The 12,459-nt window shown below is 35.6% G+C and overlaps 1 protein-coding gene across 5 annotated transcripts in view; it reads left to right on the forward strand.

Annotated features, from left to right (window-relative positions):
* The window catches only part of RGS6 (regulator of G protein signaling 6), a 279,182-nt gene that overhangs the window by 92,751 nt on the left and 173,972 nt on the right, over nt 1-12,459 (forward strand). The gene's annotated exons all lie outside the window — the stretch shown is intronic.

Genomic DNA, 12,459 nt, shown 5'->3' on the forward strand with positions numbered 1-12,459 from the left:
AATCTGGATTAGTGAGCAACTTTCCTTGGACTAGAGGGCCACAATTTATTATTGTAGCCCAGCAAAGATTTGAACATGCTGTTCCTCCCAGAGAACTTCTATTCCTATTCCTCTTGTGGTAAAGAAAGAGAAAGAAATCGTATTATCAAAAATGAGTGACTTTGCTACTGAATTTTGATGGCATGCTTTCAGGTTGCTGTGGGTAACTGTGATACACAGATTGCCAACCCCTGATTTTCTGAAAGCTGAATCTCAAGAGCTTAATTTTCTGTAGAAGCTATTTTCGTCAGCTAAATTCATTGAGATTATTTTATTTTATTTTGCTCATGATGGTGAGGCAGTGCAGCTAGGAAGTTCTGAATTCTTGGAGATTGGAAAGAGTGAGAAGCTAGAAACATTAAATCTCATTATTGACACCATAGTGTTGCCTTTATGCAATGCCCATCTATGAATGAGATATTCTTAAGTAATCATTAAACTTAATTTTTCTTAAGGGTCATTAAACTTTATTGATACAAAAATGTAATCCCCCCTTTCCAATACTATACAACTATACCTTCATAATGTGTAAAATCTGATTAGCCTTTCAAACAAATTGCTGCAAATTGTTTTTGCTTCCTTTGAAAGAAAATCAGAGTCTGAGAGTCATGGGTATGCTTCCTGCCCTCTGCTCACTAACCAACCTCCACCAAAGCCAGTCCTCTTCTCCCTTTTTAGTTCTTTGTTTCTTGAGTTAGGAAAGACAATATGCTCCTCCATGTTTTACACTAATTTCTCTCCAAACTTCAAAAATGTAGAAAAGAGGAAAAGATATACCTTCATTAATTAATTTGGGGGTGAAGATGATACATTGCTCATGTAGTTAACATGAGATTTAGATTTAGGAATGTAACTTTAATTTAGCAGTCATTTTTCCATATTGCCTACATAAGAAGATGTTGCTTATTTGCTCAGTTCACTTGTGTATCTGACAGTTTTAAGCAAATGCATTTGCACTATGTTTGTGTGCACACACAAGTGTGTGCATGTGCATGCGTGCACATGCACGCACGTACATACTAACATAAATTTTGGGCTTAATTGTGGTCATAAGAACTGCTTGTACTTGAAAACCACTTTTGGATGCTTTGCTTTAAAAAAAGGAATTGAAAGAAATGAAAATTTAATTTGGATATTTGATGATTAGAACTGTTTATGTTTAAAGATACTATGTACTATTGTTAATATCAAAGTAGGAGGTTACTATGTTTTATATTTGTATCTGTACCAAAGAAAGTCAGAAGTTGTTTTTTACCTTATCTATATTCTTAACCTTGCTTTCCCCCCCAATTATTTAATACTTTCCCCTCTGTTTTCTTACATTTAATTCTTTGCTGAAATTTAATAAAGTTTATATAAAAAGATGAAATCTCAAGCTTCTACATGGAGATAGTATATAATAACATATTTTACTATGTGTAATTTTAGTTAATGATTTCTCTATTGGTATTATCTGATTATATTTAATTTTTACATTGGGTAATTATATTATAGTGGATATTTCACAGTAAGTAATGATCAGGAATTAAATTGCCAGGAATCTCTAAAAAATTCATTGGTTTGTCAAATTGTCAGCACTTTGTAATGGGTTTTGTCCAGACATAAGCACAACAGGAATTCTAGTACTAGGAAGACAGAATAAGAATGGTAAAAGCTTGTTCAAATGTCCCATCATAATAATAAACAAAATCAAAGCATGTTATCCTAAGTTTCTTTCTCTTACTTGCCCTTTTTCTCAGGACTGTGTAATCTTTGAGTCCCTCTTAATGGTTCAGCCGCTCCTTCCCTAAGGTGCTTTTTACGTTGCTTTATATAAACAAACATGCAAATAATTAAATGTGAAACCATTTATACACTATGCTGTGGTAGATAGATGCTCTCATAACTGGCTAGCAACACTAAAAGGGAATGCCAACAAAGTCAGAGGAGCAAACCTCTCATCTTACTTGTAGCAAATGACACACTCCCAGTTCAGGACACTATTTGTGGTGACTCACAACAGATGCAGTGGAAACAGGATGGGATTGGCATTGGAGATAACTAGTGCTATGCCTGCATTGTTTTATGGCAGCTCAAGGATGGATAGATAGCATCTTGAGCCAGTTATGGGTAAAAACCCACAGAATGAGGTTCCCAGTCTCTGTCCAGGGTACTGAAAAATGTGTATTTCTCCTGGTTAGCATTAAAACTGCTTTTCAGTTTCTTTTTCTTTTCTTTTACATTCTCTCCGCTGAACCTCAGATCACTGACTTCATTTCTTTCTCCCTGCCTTGCCTGTGAAACCCATTTCAGAAGAATCTGACAAATTTATAATTGATTGGATTGCTTTTGTTATGAATAACTGCAACTTGAAATTTAGCGAATTTACAACATTGATAAAACAGCATGCTAACTTTTATGTTTGTGCAGCTTTTTAGCAGGCATTTGTAAGATTGATTTTCTCAAAGACTGCTCATTAGATTGTTTTATTTGTTCCATTAAAAAGTCCTGAATGATTTCTGTCCTTCATTATACCTTTTTTTAAAAAAAAATGATCTTGAAAATATGAAATGAGATTATGTTTAGAGAATTGACTAAGAGAGCCGAGGTGGCGCAGTGGTTAAATGCAGCACTGCAGGCTACTTCAGCTGACCGCAGTTCTGCAGTTCAGCTGTTCAAATCTCACCGGCTCAGGGTTGACTCAGCCTTCCATCCTTCCGAGGTGGGTAAAATGAGGACCCAGACTGTGGGGGCGATATGCTGACTCTGTAAACCGCTTAGAGAGGGCTGAAAGCCCTATGAAGCGGTATATAAGTCTAACTGCTATTGCTATTGCTATTGCTAAATAACAGAATATGGGCTCATATTCAGGTTAAAATGGAGGTAAGAAATATTTGTTGAAAAAGAATTGCAGAATGAATTAATGAATCATAACTTTTATCCTAACCTATAATGTACACTAGAGGAAAGAGGCCCTAAAGGGATATTTTTTTGTTGTTGCAAGTCCAAGAGCTGAATAATTAGTGCTGCTGAATTTAAGAGAAAGCAAGTCAAAGAGCAACACCACTTTAAAAAAAAATGATGTGAAAGTGCTCTTTTAAAAAAACACTAAAAAGTGTGAGAGCGATCACAACTCTTAGTGACATTGCCCTAACTATGGCACACACTACAAATCTTCAGCTACTTCTTTTTCCCCAAACTGAGAATCTACCATTTATGGAGGGACAAAACTAATTTCCTCTCTAATTTCCAAGTATTCAAACCATTTTTATATGGCTATTGAACCTGATTTCTTTCCTGTTTGTATTTAGTTGAGACTTTTATTTTATCCCTCCCTTCTCATTCAGTCATATCTAATTCTCAGCGACTGCTTTGACATCCCTGAAGTTTTCTTGGCAAGGTTTTTCAGATGTTGGTATTCCATTGCTTTCTTCTTAGGATGGAGAGACAGTGACTAGACCAGGGTCAGATAGGTACCCTTGGTGCCTAAGGCAGAACTAGAACTCAGTCTCCTGGTTTCTAACCTGATACCTTAACAACTGCAACAAATTTATTTGGAGGTTAAATGACTATAAATGTGACCTCTACTTGATGTTTGTAGATGTTTGATATTATTAATGGATTATAGATAAAATTGAACAGAGGATCTAATCAAACAATGTAAAATTGGAGAAAAAGATGTATTGAAGGTTCAAAAGAAAGAAGTGATAAAGATAGAAGAAATAGTGAGATTAAAACTCTCTTCTTTAAGAAAGAGCTTAAAAAGCACCAAATTTATTCAAATGATCATATGCATAATTAGCCAAGTAGTATAATATGGTAGTTTTAGTCTGATACTCCTAAATTCTTATGTATATTGGAAATAGCTTTTACCTTTAACAGCATGATTTAGATGGCAAACAAAACTAATTTGTTTAGTGGCTTGAAAAGTTCACACCCATCCTCACCCATTTCCCCTACAAACACACACACACACACACACACACACACACACACACACACACACAGAGAGAGCAAACTAGGTTAATGAAAATGAGTATCTGGTAAAGAATCACTAAGAAGACTCAGAAGGTTAGGGAAATGTGAAACTAATTTTATATTATAGATTTCAGGGGATATATCTGTAATCATGTGATATGCCCATGCTCTTTTCTTTGTATATAATACAAGTATTGTAACAAAGGCTGTTGTAGGTCCCAGTGGCTCAGGTGGTAAATAGCAAGTAGACGCATCTCAGACTTCCTTCCAGTTGCATAAGCTTCAATGCTCTTCCTGGTATCCAGCTGGCTTCAACTTATTAGCTTCCTGCAAAGCCATTAAAACTTGGCCACTTCAGTGAGCCTTGTAGGCTGACTGAATAGTATTTTATGAATAGTATTTTGACAAAGGAGTGTTTTGGTGGTTCCTTGGTGTTAAGATGTTTTTGACTGCACTTTTATTACATTCTTGTTTTATGATGCTATGTTTTTAATCTTAAAATGTAATGTTGTTGCTCTTTGGAAATGTCTGTCAGATATCCAATATGTTGGGTATGATTAGAGCTATGCATATGTCCAGTTAAAGAAGCAAGTAAACAAACTATACATTTCTCTGCTGCTCTGCCAGCATATAAAGTTACAATAGACTGGAGTAAATTGGATAAATGTTGATTTTTCTCCTATACTTCATGGAGAAACTTGATACAAAGACTAAAATCACTATGTACGGTTGGCAAAATCTAACTGTTCTTGCCCTTTTGTTATTATTGAGGATCACCTGCAGCTTTTTTAAAATTATTTTTTAATTAAGCTTTCACTCAATAGAACTCTTAATTTTTTACAGTCATGCCTAATTTGAACTTTTCTTGGCAGCTTTATCTTCAGTCAAGTATAGGATTATTAAAATGCATGTCAAGGAAAGGCCTGGTGATCATACCTCCTAGGAAACTGTTGTATTACAAGTGGCACTGTCACTCAATTTGGGTCTGAATTGCATATTTATAGTCTTTGTAAATCTTTTTCTGTCCAATTAAGTAGGTAATTCGATATCCTCCAAAGCCTTTCCGTCAGTGTTCCAAATACATTATAATCTCATGTTCCAAGTATAATGAACTCAGAATTGTATTCCTTTCCCATCCCTTGACTTTTTAAGTCCCATAAATGGAAACATCTTATGTACAGCTTAATTCCTATTCACAGACTCTATTAGATTCATGGACTTTAGATTTCCAGGAAGATTGTCACAACAGTGACCTTTTCTCCAATGAGGAAGAACCTGTTACCTAATTGATATATGTATATTAATCCTGGTTTTACCTTTACCCCATAAGAGAAACAACAACAAAAGAAGAATGTTTTTTAGAGGATTTTTTAAAATTGGAAATGTTGGTAGCTCTAAATTCTGTCCCATTCTAAAGAAGGATGTTTCCCCCTTAATAATTGTTTTTAATCTGATTGCATTGATTAATAAGCTCCCCAGAACAAGGAGAGCAGAGTAAATATGTGTTTCATTTTTAATTTTCCTCTGGTCTCATTATTTACAATACCCCACATATATTGTATATTTCACCATGGTACATTGACTAATGAAATTCTATGTTGAGTCATTATGATACTACAAAACCTGGTTTTCCCAAAGACATCATTTTCACAGTATTGGCCTTTAGTGAGAAAATAGGTCTCTGTTCCATAGTCATGATGAGGATTTCTTGTTCAGTGCAAGAACCTGTAGACCAACCCAGATGGAAGGCTGTTCGGTCTCTGTTTCAACATGCTGAAAAAGTTCACTGCCTCCTTCAATAATTGGCTTCACTGGCAAATGCTTTTGTCATTAGAAAGCTTTTTCTAAAGTTCAGTTGTAACCTAACTTCCTGTAATTTAGGAAATATTGTTATTCTGTGGGATGGCAGGGAATAAGTCTTGTAACATCCCTTCAATCCCTGAAAAATATCAAATACCTGAAAAATACGATCATATCCTCCTCTGACATCTTTTTGTGAAACAAAATCTGCCCATTTGTAGAGGTATCAAACGATTTTGAATTATGAACACCCCAAATATATAACCATCCTTCTCTTAATCAAAAATAGCTATTTTGTATGGAACAGAACTGCTTTGATCATTTGGAAATATATTTGAAATCTGTCATTCAAGATGTTTTTTATACCACTGTCCAGAACCCTGAATCTAGTCTCCGTCCCTATTATTTTCCTTGCTCTCCATATCTCTTTTAGTTTATTTTTTCCCCTTAAAATTTCACTCCCAGAATTGGCCAGAATATAGTCTGACCAAGGCAGAATGAAGTGGAAATATAATTTCATGTTATTTGGCAATTATGCTTATGTTGATGCTGCCTAAAATTGCATTTGCCTTTTAAACAATCACATTTATATTCAGTTTGTGATTAACTACAAATCCAAAATCCTTTTCTCTTATGTTGTTGCTGTTATACATCCCCCATTTTATAGGTATTGATTATTTTTCCTAAGTAAATAACAGTGCATTGTTTATATTAAGTGTAATTCTGTTATCTCATCTAACCTCAGCTCTTTCAATATTTTTTCTGTATTCTACAAAATTAGACATCCTCAAATTAGATAAGAATTCTTTATGAATTCATTGAATTCATTAATCAGTATCTTTAAGAATTTATGCTCAAGACCATGCCTCACATATCGTGCTTGATATCTTGCTTGTTATCATCAAAAATGATAACAATATATCAATAACAATATGATATATTTACAATATATTTTTAAAAAGTGGATAATAGCATACATGTTCTCAAACTGTTCGGTTCACTCCCTGGTTTACATGGGTGAAAAGCCGATAAGTATGGGAGTAAATACAATGGTCCAGAAATTGTTAGAGATATGTCCAAATAGTTGGTACAAGATGACAATTATAATTCTGAAACCAATTTTTTTCTTGTGGGCATTGCAGCAACACAGAATTTTCCACTGCATACGTGGTAGCCGGGTTTGGGTCCTGGAGAAGAAAGCCTACATAAAAATTGTCTGCCCTCCCTGGCAATCTCTCTAATAAGGGAAGAATATATGCAGACCTATAAACTCTGTATAGCTCACAGTATAACAGAACATGTCAACTTCTCCTTTACCACATATACAAACCCATTCTGCTATTGATGTTTTCTTATGCCTGCCCTGGAGGAGTGCTGAAGGAAGAATGTTAAATCTCGCTCTGAAGAAAGCTATTCCTTGTTTTGGGAAGATCAGGTCATTTAGATATCTTGCTGATTCCCGCACACCCTGTTTGATTCTATCCCTACTGTGGAGAGGCAACCTATTTAGTTCTTCTTGGAACTTCATGTCCTTCATATTGATTACTACTTGTTTTGCTTGGTCAAAGCCTAGAGACATTAATAATACAGGTGAGAGCCCAAAAGAGCCCAGCTTGTGATCTATTGCCTGTTTCCAGGGGGAGGGGAAGTTGTCAGTCAACATTAATGGGGACAGTCCCTCTGGAAAGAAATGCATTTCAAGCTAATGAATGATCATCATCTTCTAGGCTCTTATCTTACCTGAATTTGAGGCATGCCTGTCTCAATTCTTAACTGGGTGTTTGGAGTTCCTTTGGGTGCAGCTAAGAGCGCTCACAGGAATTTGGTTTGTATGGTTTTTAGCAATTAAATTATTTAATTAAAATAGAATTAACTGTAAACATGCTCCTGAAAATCCAGACTGATTTCTAATAATTACTGCATTGTTTACAAGGTGTTAACTGATTGATGGACATTTCCCTAGTAAAAAAAGGTCTGTAGTTATTAGGAAAAAGTCCATCAAAGGTCTATAGTTCCTTGACCCTCTTTTCTTCTCTTTGAGGGAGGGGGAAAAAGATTCTCAGATAAAATATCCTACAAGTCATTTCAAAACTTTAAGAATCAGGAGTAGAAAAGTTATTTTAAACTTCTAGTGATGCCTTCAAGAAGCCTTGATTATCTCATAATAATCACAGCTCTAAAGTTCATCACATCAGTAGCCACACTACAGTTTTTAAATGTATGTCAGTGAAATATAAACAGGAGGAAATCTTTAGTATCATAATTGTGTTTGCCATGCTGAGATCTTGACAACAAAATTAAATTAAAATGGTTTTCTATTTTTAATTATACACAAATCAGGAAGTGGAGATTATCAGGAGACAAAAGCATAAGATCTCTTTAATGGCCCAGGCCACCATTCTTCATTCTGGGGCCCAAGTGTATTTAAACAACAACTGACAAAATTTCCAACAGCTATGGCTGTAACTAATTCTGAAAGTTGTATCCCACACATTGAAGAATTGCCAGGTTAGTATACTCATAACATTTTTGCTGCTCTAATACATGCTGTTAATTAACATAAATATTTAGCCGTATATGTGTGCAATTCTACGCATATTAAAATCAGAACTAGCAAAGTTTTCCTTCACTTTAGACAAAATCTAGATATACGTATATGGCTGTCTCCCCTCTGGCTGCCTTGTATGAAGCTATCTGGAATATTGTCCTTTATGGATGGGTTGGTAGGGGACAGTTGATACAGAATTTAGGATTTTCGAAGTAACAATTTAGCAACACGTTATGTTGAAGAAATGCCCATTGGATTTATCCTGAATATCATTACCACCATACCATCAGCATATCTTGATATCAAAATGAAATAAAAATAATATAAAAACCTTTGTTAAAATCAAGAAGTTTAAATTGTAGGTCAGATTATTAGCTTTTATTCAACAGTCTTCTACAATTAGGTCATCTTAAAATTAGGATGGGGTTTTTTTTTTGTTCTCCCTCTCATTGAATTTATTGAAATATACTTAACTTTAATACTGTATTTTTATTTTTATTTTATTTTGAAAGGAATAATAAAATATTTGGATGCATTTCTTTTTTATGTGTTCGAGTTTTTAACGTACAAATTTTAACATAATGTATAATATATATAATTGGTACTATAAATGAAAACATATTAAAATATCATCATGTACGTATATCTTATGACTGCAGTTGAAATCTTATGAGTCTATCGGGCCACTTTTCAAAATAGAAAAAAAAAAGTTAAACCACCTTAAATGACAGATTTAAAAAACCACAAGTTTTTATTTTTATTTATAAATTTTCCTCATACAAAACTTCTGAACTGGAGCAAAAGCTAGTTTTAAAGTCCTGCCTTCAAGCAAGCCAGCTTAATGTTTTCAGGGAGTTATTTTTAACATGCAGTCTGGAAATGGAGTAATCTAGTAGAAACCACAATTCACAATAACTCTGCTTGCTTGCTTGTTTGCTTTTGCTCTTTATTGGTTTCTTGTAAATAATTCATGAACTGTTAAGTCTTTTTTTCCTCCCATTCCATTCAAAGTTAATTCAAGCAGTCCCTGTGGTCACAATTAATTCAATGAGTTCCCCCCCACACACCATACCAGCATATCTCATGGGTTTTTTTTTTCTTTTGGGGGCAAAATAGGTAGAACACACACAAGTTATGTTGAGTCCCTGGGGATAAGTTAGACATAAAAATCAACCAATGAATCTTGTGTTGAGGGACTAAAGGATGATTGCATGATCTTTGTAGTCTCCTCTAACTCTTGGAGTAATGAAATATTACCAGGTAATCGTAATATTAATTTACTTTAGTTACTGTCAACCAGTGACATGCGGTGAGGTTTATGGCTGGTGAGGCAGCAATTTTTTTAGACTTGTGAACTTCAACTCCCAGAATTCCACAGCCAGGCATGCTCAGTTCCGATTTAAAGCGACAGCATTTGTTTTTCTCCTTTGCTAAATAAGTTTCCTTCTTTCTTTTTCTTCTCCCTTCCCTGCCTTTCTCCCTCTCTCCCTCCCTCCCCCCTCTCTCAAACACACACACAAACACACAAAGTTGCACCAAGAGGATGAAGTTTGAACTCCTCCCCCTCCCTCCGACCTATGCGTAGCTTTTCCAGCTGTTTCAGAGAGGATTTCAACTCTGCTCTTGCCTGCCAACATGAAAAGAAAAAAAAATGTAAAAGGAAAAGGGCAAGAGCTGAGGTCAGGCTGGGCTAGTTGCTGCCAGAGTCACCTCTGCTTAACTGTTTAAAAAAAGCCTCTAAAAAAGCACCCTCTACAGGAGGAGGCAGGAGAATGAAGTGCCTCATCTACGTCAGGGATTTTTCGGCTTTTAACCCTTGCTTAACTCTGCTTGAGTGATCATAAAAAGTCAGACTAGTTGAGGCACGTCATTCTCTGCTGCCTCCTGTAGAGGGCGCTTTTTAGAGGCTTTTTTAAACAGTTAAGCACTAAGCAGAGTCATCCATGGTGACTCTGGCAGCAACTAGCTCAGCCTGACCTCAGCTCTTGCCTTTTTCCTTTTACATTTTTTTTCTTTTCATGATGACAGTGGTGAGACTCTGCCCTGACTGCACGTCCCTGCTGTCAACCTATAATAAATTTAATTTAAATCTATTATAATTTAATAATATAAGCCAGATTTTTGTATGAAGAGAAGAGCCACCGTGTTAAACTAATAGGCTGAGCTGTTTTCTGTAAGCCTCAGAAAGTTCTACCTCTTATTCCTTGAAAATAGATAGAAAAATAAAGTGCCTGCTCTTAGTGCAACCTGAACGAAATCAGTTCTCAGGTGAAATCCAGTAATGCTCTTTTGAATATGAACTTCAAAGTTAGAAGAGGTTTCCCTCTTTCTCTTTTCCTTTGCATGATTGTTTTTTATTCCTTTTCACTCTTTCTTACTTTTTAAATTCTGTATTAGTTTGTATTAGTTTTTACGTTTTTTAAAGACTTTTAAATTTCTCTCCCCCCTCATCTATCCATCCATCTATCCATCATCTCTCTCTCTCTCTATCATCTATCTATCATTTACAGTGTCTGTCTGTCTGTCAATGATACAAGAAATCTCAAATATAAAATAACCCATTTTCTCCTTGCTTGCTTACCAGTTCGTGTGCCATTAAATCAATGTCAATTCTGTACGAGATGACCAGATTGAGCTTGAAAGGAGGGGTCAAGCGCATCATCAGTTCAGAGTCCCTTCATGCCCACAAGAGATCTAAGTCCAGCCCTCCTTGAATTCCATTGGCTCTTATCCATTGCCAATTCGTCTTGACTGTTAGTAGTTCAGATTCTTGTTTAAAGGTAGCATGGAATAAATGTCCTGGTTCCTGATTTCTTGCACCTGACAAATTCTTAACAATCACATTTTTCCCAGAGTTCCCTGCCTGGTCTTTCAGATCTTTCCATGGTACACCCAAGTCCATCCATCTTGCTATGATTGCGGTTAGCCTCATGTATGAGGTAAAGAATCTCTTTTTTCCATCACAAAGAATGTTATTTTTCCTCCACTTCTAGTTGACTTTTGCATAAGCAATAGCAGTTTCAATATTTAAGAAAAAGATATTAGTGGAGGCCTTCTGGGTGGAAACATGGCAGCCCTGGAGACACTGAAGAGCCAAAGACCTGCAGCTGAGGGGTGCACCTGAGGTAATAGAGCTTTTCTGGACAAGGAAAATCATAGGATTGCCCACTGGAGCTCTATTTTCCCCTTTGCTAAACTGGGGGTGGGCGTGGCCAGCACATGATGCATCTGGACTGCGGGCCATGAGTTTGACACCCCTGATGTAGAGTGTAAACTTTTGTTGAGATTTGAAACAGAAGAGGCAAGGTAAAGATTGCATGATACAATAGACTATGCATTTTGGTTCAATATACAGATGGATCAATGGGGGAGAATGCAGATAAAAGGGCTGGATACACATTGTGTAAGACTTTTAACTTTTTTAACATAAAATGGTGTATTATTAGTAAATGATACCACAGAAATTATCTAAGACGTATAAAGGTAATTCTAATCAAAGTGGGAAATGTAAAAAAAAAATGAAGGAACAAATTATCATGTATAGTAGGCTTGTCTCTTTTCTTTATATATTTCTGCGTTTGTCTTTTATCTAGGTGAAAATTCTCAATTACTATTTAAACAGAAAGAAAAAAGGATTAGTATTGATGCTAAAGTGATTTCCTCGAGATCAAATGATGTGGCTATACCTCATTCTTGATCTAATATTGTTCTTGATTGTCATCTCGTAAATTTAACAAGAAATTATTGTACCACTTTGATTTGAAATTAAGTTGGAACTTGTGGCCAGTTCTTCAAGATCAATAACTTTCTTAGGAACTCTGTGACCTGGAAGTAATGCAATTGTGTGGTAGCAAGGTTCAGATTTGCAGCATTACAGGTTGCTCATTACTCTGAGGCGTCTAATGGATAAAATGATATTGAGAAAATCCAGTCTTTCCTGGCTCATTTTCAGCTCAGAGAGAAACTGAGACTGAATTGGATTAACCTTGGCCATTGCTACACTGAAGACATTTCTGAAGAAAAATGTGCTAGGCATTATGGGTACAATATACCGCCAATTGCTCTAGCAACGCAGGAACTCTTTTCTTAGCTTGAAAACACCAGCTGACAGATTG

The sequence above is a fragment of the Thamnophis sirtalis genome, unplaced genomic scaffold (genome assembly GCF_051295495.1).
Source record: "Thamnophis sirtalis isolate CommonGarterSnake01/CBP01778 unplaced genomic scaffold, rThaSir2_p1.2 scaffold_1, whole genome shotgun sequence".
Classification (NCBI taxonomy): domain Eukaryota; kingdom Metazoa; phylum Chordata; class Lepidosauria; order Squamata; family Natricidae; genus Thamnophis; species Thamnophis sirtalis.